Source organism: Perognathus longimembris, chromosome 2 (genome assembly GCF_023159225.1).
Source record: "Perognathus longimembris pacificus isolate PPM17 chromosome 2, ASM2315922v1, whole genome shotgun sequence".
Classification (NCBI taxonomy): Eukaryota; Metazoa; Chordata; class Mammalia; order Rodentia; family Heteromyidae; genus Perognathus; species Perognathus longimembris.
In genome coordinates, this window is record NC_063162.1 from 81,183,776 (window position 1) to 81,196,659 (window position 12,884).

Genomic DNA, 12,884 nt, shown 5'->3' on the forward strand with positions numbered 1-12,884 from the left:
ACATAACAAATAAAATATTTGGTAGCTAAGTAATTATCAATAGAGTAAAAAATGAATGTTAGAATTATAGACTATAGTCTGTCTATGTGATATAACAGAAATTAAGTATATAACAAGTAAAAAAGTAAAATATTATATGGTAATAACAATATAATTTTGCATATTAAATATGAAAGTACATTATATTAATATATACACATACAATATGTAAATATAAGCAGTTGATATGTGTGTAATGATCAATATATGTGTATGAAATACTCAATACCTAAAAGTGTAAGAATATAAGTGTGATTTAAACAACGGAACAGATATAACTAAAACAGGAAACAGAAGCCAAATAATATCTCATCATCATCATCATCATTATCACCATCATCACCATCATTGTCATCATCATCCAATGCTGGAAGTCATAGGCTAACATCTTAAACTAACATTGAACAAAATATATGTTATGTTAAAATATTATTAGAGAAAATTACAGATGTTATCATAATAACAGTTCAAGTCAGCAGAAGAATAACAATGTTAAAATTTATGTGCACCTGATAACAAGCTCCATTCTATAAAAAGAAAGAATCAAGAAGATTAAAATGACCAAATATTGTGTAATCATTGTTGCAGATTTTCAATTCTCTTTCTATCAGCTAACCTGAACCAGTAACAACTCCAATATAACTGAGAACTTAGAGAAAATGATGTAAAATCATGGGAGATGACAAGTAAGGAATGCTATTCTCCAGATTGAAACAGTTTTGTCAAATGCACAATTGTCCATAAATTGGATAACAAAGAAAGGGCCCACAAAGAATGAAATCATGTGGAGTAGTGCATGTGAGTATGGGAATCACTGAGGACAAAGACAGGAAGGAAAGAGAGAAGAGAATGCAGAATGCAGATGGGTGCTCTTCCCTTTCCCAGTGGCCAACTGTAAGATCCCTTTTATTTGTTTGCTTCGAATGTATGTCTTCTCTCTCTTCACAGCCACTAAAAGATGTATACCACCATTGTCACTCAGTCTTTCCATAGTCAAATGTGTCAGTGGCTTAGAGAAACCACTGATTCTACCTGTGAGCAGAGGAGACGCAGAGGAGAGCAGAGGAGACTGGAGCCACAAACAGCAATGTGGCAGAGAATAAGTAGATAATTTTCACATTTAGCTTTCATACACAGTGTTAGCATGTTATAATGAATTTGCATAATTCCTTCATCATATTAATTAACCGGTAAATATGTCATGAATAGATGTAAATGTGAAATGTCTTTTGTGTTGAATAGAAAATATAAGTCAACTTAAACTCTCCAGATCACTAAAACTTCAATGAGACATGTGCTGGTGGCTATTATCTGTGATGTTAGCTAACAAAGAGGTTCAGATCTGGGGACTGTGGTTCAAAGCCCAGACAGAAATAGTCTGTTAGACTTAAAACTACAATCAACTAGTAAAAGGTTGGAAGTGATAGTGTGGCTCATGTAGTAGAGAGCCAGACTTAAGCTAAAAAGCCAAGTAAGAGCTCAAAACCCAGAGTAAGCCCCAGTATCAGCACCAAAAATAAATAAATTAAGACTATTTGCAAATTTCCCTATTTAAAAGATACCAACATTTCATGAATTTATATATTATATGGTGAACTAACATACTTATTATCATAAATAGATATTCTTGACATTTGTGTTACAGATAGAATGTTTTCTTTCTTTATATACACAGAGTACATTTGTAATGTTTGGGTTGTGGATTAATTAGATCTTTCTATATTTTTTTACATTTGAAAAATTGAGCTGAACCATAGAGTTTGATACAGAAAAAGATGTTTTATGGGAAGGAAAAATAAACCATGTTACTTTCTTAAATAGTCACAGGAAAAAGAGATAAATGAGAAGTTTTGGACTAATAAGACCAACTTGTAAAACCAAAAGGTATATTTTGAAGTTTATAAAGATAAATGAATTGGTTCCGTTTGTTTTTTATAAAAAGACTTTTGTTCAAAAGCCTTTAAAATACTATTGTTAAGACAGTAAAGACCTATTTATAGTTTTAATTAATCAAGTGCTAACACATTCAACTACTTCACTAAGTTATTATTAAAGACATTTTTTCAGGTGATTGTTATGCTCAGGTTTGGAATAAAATTTTCTTCAAAATATGTTTTAGTTGGTTGTACTTTTACATGTATAGAACACAAAAGTTCAGTCACATTTCTTAGATTATGATTTTAATCCCAGCAATAAAACAGAAACAATTGTAGTGTAACTTTTCTTAGTAAACCATATTTTTCATAGTTTCAAAATATACACTAATGCATACAAGTAGGATATTTTAGTTTTATACTCCAATTTATATTATTTAAAGATAATTTATAAACCTGAATTGGGGAATTTTAAAGTCTTTGCACAACTACTTAATAATAGCAATAAAATGCAAAATAAATAATGATAACTTCTAATATAATTTCAATATTACCTATCTGGGAGCCATTCATCGCATTTTTATTGCCATTAATCAGATAACATATCATTGTTATGATCTGGAAGTCTTCAATATATGCTCAAATATGAGTACCGATCAATTATAGTTTTGCACTCTGCTAAGATGTGAATTGCACTGGCCACTTTTGAGATTTTTTTGTAGTTGAAATGTTTGGATAGCATCACTGAGTTTTAGAGCTACCAGGCAGGTTATCTACTCTCCACAGATTCCTACTCATTTCTTGTTTTATCTCTGTGTTGTTTTCATTGCTTTAAACATGTTTATCTGATTTGGGGAAAGGAAGGGAAATCACAGAAAAGATGGGACGAAAGGTAAACCAACGCAACTACACTTGTTAGACACTATGTTGGAAATGAACAAATGAACTTTACAACTTGGGGAGGAGGGATGTGGGAGGGAAGGCAGAAGAAAAGAAGGGAGGGGTACACTGTTCAAAAAGAAGTGTACTCATTAACTTGGTTATATAACTGCAATCCCTCTGTATGTCACCTTTATAATTTTTTTTTTACAAAAAAAATGAGTTTTCTCTTCATGTGATTCCAGATTGTAATCTTTTGATGAATTTCTTATTTGAGGCCCTTAGTAGCAACTACTCCCAGTGGACATGTTCAGTTAAGAGCTATATTCAGCAGAGAGTACAGGGAAATGGATTCTTTCCACGTAGCTTTAATTTCAATCTCAAGAATAGCTCCTAACACAGCCCTGGGGGTAGATTCTTTCAACTTCTACTACACAAAGGTAGAGGTATGAGGATCATGAGTTCAAGAAAAGTTAGCAAGATTTGATCTCTCTCTCTCTCTCTCTCTCTGTATATACACACACATATATATTTATATGTGTATATATGTGTATATATATACATATATAATATGTGTGTATCTGTGTGTCTGTGGCTCTAGAATAGAAGTCAAGCCTAGTATTATTTAGGCCCAGGGTTCCATTCCAGGAGTAAGAAAAGAAAACTGATACCTCTTTTTCCTCAGAGAAGATGTAGCAGGCTCCAACCTGGTGGCCAATGATCCTCTAAGGAATGCTAGAGCAATGAACATTCTTACTAGTCTCCATGCTTCAACCCCAGGTTGTCTGTCGCCTCTGTATTATCCTCAAAGTTGCAGGAAACTCTCTGCCATTTCTGGTCTGTGCCAAGATTTCAGTACCACAGCTTTTCAGTTCAAACTCATGAATTTTTTAAATCATTTCTTGTGGGGATTCCAGGGTTTGAATTCTGTGCCTTAGGCTCTCTTGGCTTACTTGCTCTGCCAGAACTTGACCAGTGAATCAAATCTGCACTTCTTTGTTTTTCTGTTATTTTGGAGAATGGAAGCCCACTGACTTTTCTATCCAGGCTGGCTGTGGATATCAGCTTTCAGTGTTGCTAAGATTATATGTACAAGCCTCTGGTGCCAGCTCTAATGAATGTTTCTATTTATACACCTGCCATTATGAACATTTATACACCTGTCATGAAAATTTAGATGAGCAACCAAAAGTTAAGTTGACTCCCATAATAACAAACACGTTGGTCATGGTAGGAAATACCTACAATCTCAATTATTTTTACTGCATAGATAAAGGACTGTAGTCCATGATAATCCTAGACAAAAATATGAGACTCCATTAAAACCACAATTGAAGCATAAATGCCTGGGGTGTGATTTAAGTGGTAGAAAAATGTATCTAATGAGAGTAAGGTTCTGAGTTCAAACCTTATTACTCTAAAATAGAGTAAATGAAAAATTTAAATGCTTAATTATGCTTGCTAACTATGAGGTCAAAAACACAAATCAGTGTTAAGTATTTGTTTTTCCATTTTGACCAAAGCTCTTTTGAAGTGTAAAACTCATTGAATGTTCTCAAGGATATTAAGTGAAAAAAGACAAGGACGTCTACAAGTCTTTGTGTGCACACCATTTTTGAACAAGTTGTAAAAGAAACATAGATATGTCTCAATTCCAATGACAGAGGATATTTTGTGTTCATGGCTTAAAATGAAATTGCTAAGCCAATTATTTTTCTATATTATAGTTTCTGCAAGTACTTTTGTAATCTAAGTAGTGATGGCAACTTTAAAAACATCACCATCATTTACACAAAAGGTTCTTTGCATGATCATAGTGATTTGAATGCATTCCTCTCTGGACCACAAGACCATTACTTAACTTAATATAGTTTTTGGTTCATCTAGACAGCCCTCTACAAGCTACCCAGTTTCTCTTGTTTCAGGTTTGTTGTATGAAGATAGAAATACACAAAATTATCTACCAAAAAGCTGCAATGAAGAAAAAAGTGGCCCAAACTTGGAAAGTAGCAGAAACAACATCTGGCCCATAGTCATGTTCACCACCACCACCAAAAGTACTGGAAAGTTCTATTTTCCTTCGAGATCAAGAGACAACGATCACAGTCCAGTATACATAAGAAATATTTTATTGAGAATGACCCTAATGGAGGTCAAGGCTACTTACCTAGGACACAATAAAAAGTGGGAGTTGATTGGCTAAGGAATGGGGTCTGTGGCGGTGGAGAGGTGATGGTGTCCTTTCCATTGAATGTGAAATTCCCAGTGTATGGGAGTTTCTGGTGAAAGTGATTCAAGATTCTTGCTAAAGACAGTCTGGCTGTTGAGATATCACCTGAGGGGCTTGCTGCTTATTGAGGGAGTAGATAAGCTAATGTTGAGCAATCAGCAATTGAAGGTCTGAGTTATTTCTAAATGGACTTTACATGATTCTTGTGACAACTGGATGCAGTAGGTCTCTTAAATTAGGGCTTCAAGGACCCTGACAAGTGCTATAGAGAGCTGTCCTTTCTTGCTCAAACTTGTGCCCTTTCTTTTTCTACCTCCCTTACCCCTCCTCTCTCTTTCCCTCTCCCTATATCTTCCTCTCTTCCCCTCTCCCCCTCTCCCTCCTTCCCCCTTTCTCTCTCCCTCCCTCTTATCTTATGCTTTTTCTTTCTTTTAAATTATGTCAGTTTGGAGATGGAATGTACTTGAAGCTTTATTTTCTAGGGTTAGCTTTAATTTTTTTTTTCTGCAAAAAGCTTTATTTCATCTGGTCCAACGCTTGGGAAGGGCTCCAGGGTGGTTAGTTAAGAAGTTGCCTATGGCTAGAGGGAGAGGCTCAGGTGGAAACCCTGATGTCACGCGGTGCACAGATGGCCCCCAAAGGCTGCTGGACTCCGGGGTCTTCTAGTCGTGCTTGAGGGTGAGACGTTCGAAAAGACACTCGCCCAGCCCAGCCTGAGGGAAAGCCAGCCTCTGGAGATTGGTTAGGTGGTCATCGATCCTCTTGATGAGCTTCCCCTCTTCATCCAGGAAGTGGTTCTCTAGGAAGTCTAGAGTCTCTAGAGATGGGAGTCTGTGCGTGCAGAAGCCAAGGCATGAAGATCCAAAATGGCTTGGTTCAGGTTCTTCTCCAGGTTCAGGGCGGCTTCCATGGCTTTCACGGTATTACCCCACTCATCTTCAGAAGGCTTCTGCACATCCTGGAACAGGGCGCGGCCGCCGCACTGGTTCTGCATCTTCAGGAGGCAGTAGGCACCCTCACGCTTCTCCTCTGCCGGCTTGTGGAAAAAGTGGCCCTGCCATCCAGGGCCACATCGTCGCGATCAAAGTAGTAGCCCAGAGAGAGGTAGGTGTAGGAGGCCCTCAAATGCAAGTTGACCAGTCGGTTGACAGCAGCTTCCACTTTGGTGGAATAATTCTGACAGATCTGGGAGGTCATGGCTAGTCGTCCATACAGAGCTAACCACACACACACACACACACACACACACACACACACACACACACACACACACACACACACACACACGGCGTTGGTTGGTCCTGGAAGCAGGAGATGGGTGAGAGGATAAGGGTCAGAGGTTGTGAGTGGAGAGGAGATTCGAAGGCAGCTGGTAGTGGAAAACAGTCCCCGAGTCTGTTCCGTCCAAACACTGTTGAAGTAAGACACAGATCCTCGGGTCTGGCGCGTGCTACTCGGCTTTAAATTTTGATCCTCAAAATCTTATCTACTTGATTAGCTAGGATTACATATACATATGTGACACTGGCTAGCTGCATTAAAATTGTACTTAAGATAACCTCATTATGCCAAATATCTTTAGAATAAAATGTGGAGTAACCAATGACAGTATTGATCATACAAAAGTTGTTTACAAAAGCCTTAAACATCAAATATATTTAAATTTTCTGCAGCGTAACATTTAATGTACACGTAGACATTTTAATTTTTTTTGTCTTTGTCTTAATTACCTGTTTTTTTGACTGTAGTGGGAATATTCTTTCTTATATGGTATAAATAAAGGAGCAGGTGAATAAAATTGCTGGATATGGTTTCTTCTTGTGTTGGCGAACAGGTGTCTATGCATTCCTGGAATTCCCAGCCAAGCCCCTTTTGTTCCTCTGTGCATATTTTAAGACCCACAAAACAATATTTATACAATGGAATGCAAATTTCAACTGCAGATTTTTTGAGAAACAGTTTGATTATATTCTGTGCTCTATGTCATTGTCTAAATAATGAAATAGTCTTATATTTAATTAAAATACAAATAAATTTAATTGTATACTCTAGTAAGTACTATGCCTTAGGCAAACTGGAATAAAAACAAACAGGAATCATTCATCTACACAAGGTGAATATAATTTTGTTTGAATTTCAAGAATAACTGCTTGTACAAAACAAAACAATTCTAAATATTTTAAATCAGAACAATTTATATCTTATTCAAAGTATATGTTATAACCAGGAAGAAAATAGCTAACCTTAACATTTTGAGATAAGTAATATACATCAATACACAAAATAAAATCTACAAGAAATAAATGAAGGTATTAAATTATTATCTTGATGTAAAATATTAATAGAATTGAATTATTGTCTGATAAAAACTGAGAAGTATTATTCTTGATTTTTTTGTTGTTGTTGTTGTTGGTTCTGAGGCTGGAACTCAGGGCCTGGGGACTGTCCCTGAGCTTCTTTGGCTTAAAGCTAGTGTTCTACCATTTGAGCTTCAGCATCATTCCTAGCTTTTTTTTCTGAGTTGTTTATGGGAGCCAAGAGTCTCATGGACTGTCCTGACCAGGCTGGCTTGGACCAAGATCCTCAGATTGCAACTATCCTAGTATCTAGGATTACAGACATAGATGACATGCACCTAGCTTATTCTTGAATTTTTGAATAATGACTTTTAACACAGAATAAGAAAACTCTCTATAGGATAAGTAAGATTAACGTGACTTTTGCTCTTCCTTTTGTGATATTTGGAGAAATCTGAATGCTCTACTGTGGGAAATTCTGTTATTCAATTATTATACATTTGGGAATATTTGTGACCAGTACATAAACATATAAGTGCATATCATAAATTTATATATGGCATAAGATATCATACATATCATATTTCATGCATGGTACACACCATATAGCGTATACCATGTATCATCTAGCACATACACATATGGAGAGTAGTTTATAGTATATATGTGTATTTTTTCATGCTGTATATAATCTGTACTATTGTTTGTGCATACATATACATATACTCATCTATTATCTAACTATGGAACTATGTAATTTTTTTTTTTTTTTTTTTTTTTTTTTTTTTTTTTTTTTTGCCAGTCCTGGGCCTTGGACTCAGGGCCTGAGCACTGTCCCTGGCTTCTTCCCGCTCAAGGCTAGCACTCTGCCACTTGAGCCACAGCGCCGCTTCTGGCCGTTTTCTGTATATGTGGTGCTGGGGAATTGAACCTAGGGCCTCGTGTATCCGAGGCAGGCACTCTTGCCACTAGGCTATATCCCCAGCCCGGAACTATGTAATTTTAAACTTCTTTAGGACATATATTTTTATATCTGTTAGGTTTATTTTCATTTTTCTTCTCAAATTTGCCTACAATTTTCTACAGGAGAAATAAGAAAGAACACAGAAAGTGTACGCAAGTCTAAATGCTATTATTCCTCTCAGAAGGCCTCAGGCTGAGGCATGTCGGAAGTGGTATAGTACCTGCCTGGCAACAACAAACCCTGAGTTCAAATTCTAGTACCTCTTGACCCTAAAAAAATAGGGCTCAATAGAGAAAGCTAAACTCAATTCTGGAACAGTACTTACAATGATTCTGTATCCAAGCAAAGAAGCATTCAGGGTGATTGGCTGTCTGAAGCACATATTAGCTACTTTGAGGATAATATGGAGTCAATAACAATAATTATGAGGCACTGAAACTTATCTGATTTGTTTACAGACATAAAGTTATAAAGACACAAAATGCCCACATCTTTACAAAGAAACCTCACAAGTACTCATACACACCCATTTGCATCCCTGATATTTCCCACTTGGAGGCTATTTACTAATTAATTCATAAAGTAAGAATTTAAAATAGGTACTTATCTTTACTTTCGTATCACAATATTATCTCTAGGCAGCCAAATAGTTGATAAAGAGATGTGGGTAACCAATAGTTGTTGAGAAAATATGCTTTCTGCTAAGTAATTTCAGATTTAGAGTGAACGGAAAAATTAGAATATCCCCAGTGATATCTCCTATTGACTTAATTGATTTAGTTAATTGTCACTAAATACTTCTATGTACACAGATAAAGGAATACATGTAGCTAATACCAGTCTCCTTCAGAGAGGCAAACAACACCAACTGCCTAAGATTTTCTTGAAAATTAACACTGTATTTGATTAAGATGTAGAATTCAATACTAAATTTTAGTGATGTAAAAAATAGAGGCATATATAAAATGCAACAGAGATACTCAAAAGAGAATGTAGAATTTGAAGAGAGCTTCCCAACCATCAATGTAAAATGAGAGGGTCATATTATTTGAATACATTATAAAATATGTATTGTGTAATATACATATTATAAAATATCTCATATAGTTTTCAGTATGTGATATACATGGTTATAATAAATTACATAACATGTACATTATGAAATATATTACATAGTATATAATATGTTATATAATATATGTGGTATGTGACCTATTATAGACAATATGCATTCTATAATATGCTGTAGTATGTATATAGTATGTTATATAATATACATAATACAAGTGATATATATGAAGGAATTGTCAATCAAGTTCCATGTTATTGAATTAAACAAATGTGAAATTACATATAAGATAAATAATACCTTTTTATTTTTAGATAAAATAAAATTATTTCAGTTATTTCAAAATATTTTTATATAGATTTTAAAGATTTACAAAAACCCATGCTTATTGGAGAACTTAGTAGGAGCAAGGTTGAAACAAGATTTCTCATAACATGTAATGTCAAATTAATATAAGTAAATGGTGTCTGATTATGTTCCTTCCCTAGTTAACACATAATATATTTCTTAATGTATAGGTTTTAATAACATTTGAATGACACTTTGAAAGAATTTGAATGAATAATCTGAACAAATATTAAGGTTATTCAAATAATCTTTAGTTTCATTTTTTACGATTAGACATTTCCTGCTGTGATAAGTCAAATTTTTTCAAGTCCTTCTAATTTGTTTTAGTCTTCATATAATCTTAAGACTTCACTTTTACATTATCAGTTATCAGTTGGAATTATAGTGTAGTTATCATAACATGACAAGTAGCATACCTTGTTTAGGCATAAATAAAGTTGAGCTTTAGTTATCACACTGCTCAGTTGCTACAATAAATTTCAAGTGCAAGGGAACCAGTCATTCACTTGCTGGGAATTCTATTAGTTTGATTTTCAGAGGAAAGAAACATTGATAAACTAGTAAATTCCATAAGCACAGTTTGCTAATAATTCTTCACAACAATTCAGTAAAACTGCCTGGCACCCTGCAAAATAAGATGTTATATGAAAACATGGATCTAGATCAGTCATATTGGCTCAAGCCTAGCTACTCAGGAAATAAAAGCAAGGAAAAGCCAGGTACTAGACCAAAGGGAGTGAAATCACAGGAACATATTAAAAATAACAACTACAAAAAACTAACACAAGTATGGTGGGGGCATGGCTCAAGTAATACAGAGCTTGCTTGGCATATGCAGGGCCCTAAGTTAAAACTCCAGTAGAGGGCTGGGAATATGTCCTAGTGGCAAGAGTGCTTGCCTTGAATACCTGAATCGATTCCTCAGCACCACATATATAGAAAACGGCCAGAAGTGGTGCTGTGGCTCAAGTGGTAGAGTGCTAGCCTTGAGCAAAAAAAAAAAAAAAAAGAAAGAAAGAAAGAAAGAAAGAAGCCAGGGACAGTGCTCAGGCCCTGAGTCCAAGGCCCAGGACTGGCAAAACAACAACAACAACAAAAAAAAAAAACAATCCTCCAGTAGATATTTATGCAACCAGACTGAGTATGCAGGTACCAGAACCAAAAACCTCAAAGAATGTTGACTTTAGTGAGTAGTTATGATCTCTATACAAGATCAATTGTAGGAATTTATGCATAACTCCTGAGTCTCTGGAAACTCTGGACTGGTCATCTCAGGATGTCCTGCATCAGCAATGCACAACATGGTTGTTCTTCTGATTCTGTGCTCAGATTTACATTGACTTGCTATGTTTTGTTGTTATATCTTATGTGTGGTCAAATATTTTCCTATCAACTGCCCAGGCAAGTTTCCTGATAATATTAAAGTATAAAACAGTAATAATTCAAATCTGAATAGTTGTTAGAATAACCATTTGAATATGAAAGTAGAGTGTTATATAATTTATGTAAGAAATGTACATAACATGAATTCTGTGATTTAAATTTTTAATGATTATCTGTTTTGTAATACAGGATTGTTATGTTATGCTATAGTATAGTATATTCTATAAAACTATATAGATTGGTAATTTCAAGTTATCATGCCAAAAAGTTGATGATAGTGGTTAAATCTGTGTGTCAATTATTTGAGAGTACATGTGCTTTCTATTCTGGGTACAACTTAATCGGTGATTGTTTACCAAGATCATGCATTACTATTGGGATATAATGCATAACAAGCATAAGGCTCCAAGTTCAAACTTCAGTACTGCAAAGAATAGATTGTGTTGTATATAATTTATATATTGTACATATTTGTATATGTATATTATATACACATACTACACAATATATACATATGCTATAATATATAGACAAACATATATAAATACACATACATATATAATATATACATATGTATATATAATATATTGTATACATATATAAACATATATGATAGTTGTACTACATACACAGTATATATGTATACAGTTTTACATATAAATATATATGCATATAAAATTGTATATATGTAAATATATAGATAATTCCAAAGTTCCTGTAACCCAGTCCTTATCACATACAACAAAATGACTGAAGATTGCTTTTACAGTAAAATTGTGCCTTTATATCCCTACCTGTTATAGTTTCATCTGGCATTTAATGTATTTATAATTCATATAATAGAGCAGAATGAAAATATTTCATTGGATTTATGACTAACTATACTTGGAAATTATTTTTCAAAAGTTCTCAAATGTTTCTTGATCACTTGTCTCTTGCAATGCACTCAACCAAGGAAGGCTCAATCAAGTCAAGGGCTTCTCCATAGTTTTGTAAAGACTTTATCTAAGAAAACTAGGCATTTAAATAATCACTGAAAACTTATTTCAATAATATGTTGTTCTTTTTGCAGTACTTGCTTATACATAAAAAAGGAAATTCTACTTAATTATAAATGTTTTCTTGGTTTTAAACCCATTTTTCCCATGAGTTCTTCATAGTTACTTGACACTAGTCAATTTACTTTTAGTTTCTTAAGACAAAATTATAAAATTTATAGCATGGAAAGTCCCTTTGGTTCATTTTAGATGTTGGTATAGTATTTTCTATAATTATTTCTACTTTCTGAGCATTAGTAAGATATCAAACACTGTAATTTACAATAAGCTTACCAAGTTTTAATTTTTTAAATTATTTTGGATAATAAAGAATGTTATGTGTATACATTTCAAACAAATTATGTGTGAGGATTTTTATGGTAATAAAATAACTGGAGACTTGAATATATCCAATTCTAAAATCTGAATGGACAAAGATCAAATTTAAAGCAACCTAAGTAAATATAGACTTTCCAGCACCTCTCTTTCTCCCTGCTCCGGTTTATCTGTGCCAAGAATAAGTGAACTCCACCTTCATTTTCTTCTGTTTGCTTCTGGCCTTGTTGACATACATAATCAGATATGTCTCAGACAAGTATTGTAACATGGTGACAGCAATTTAAAGCATGAAGTGGCTTATTATAGATACTGAGCTCTGCATCACATGGTTAATTTTTTGAGGCACTAGGATCCCTAAGAAACAGACATAGGCAGGTGCTTATTGCTAGGTGCTGCAATCAGGTGCAGGATCTAGGAAGCCTGGC

At 34.3% G+C, this 12,884-nt stretch overlaps 1 pseudogene; it reads right to left on the reverse strand.

Moving 5' to 3' along the window:
* Positions 1-5,532: 5,532 nt before the first annotated feature.
* On the reverse strand, positions 5,533-6,402 carry LOC125345767 (annotated as a pseudogene).
* Between the last annotated feature and the right edge of the window lie 6,482 nt (positions 6,403-12,884).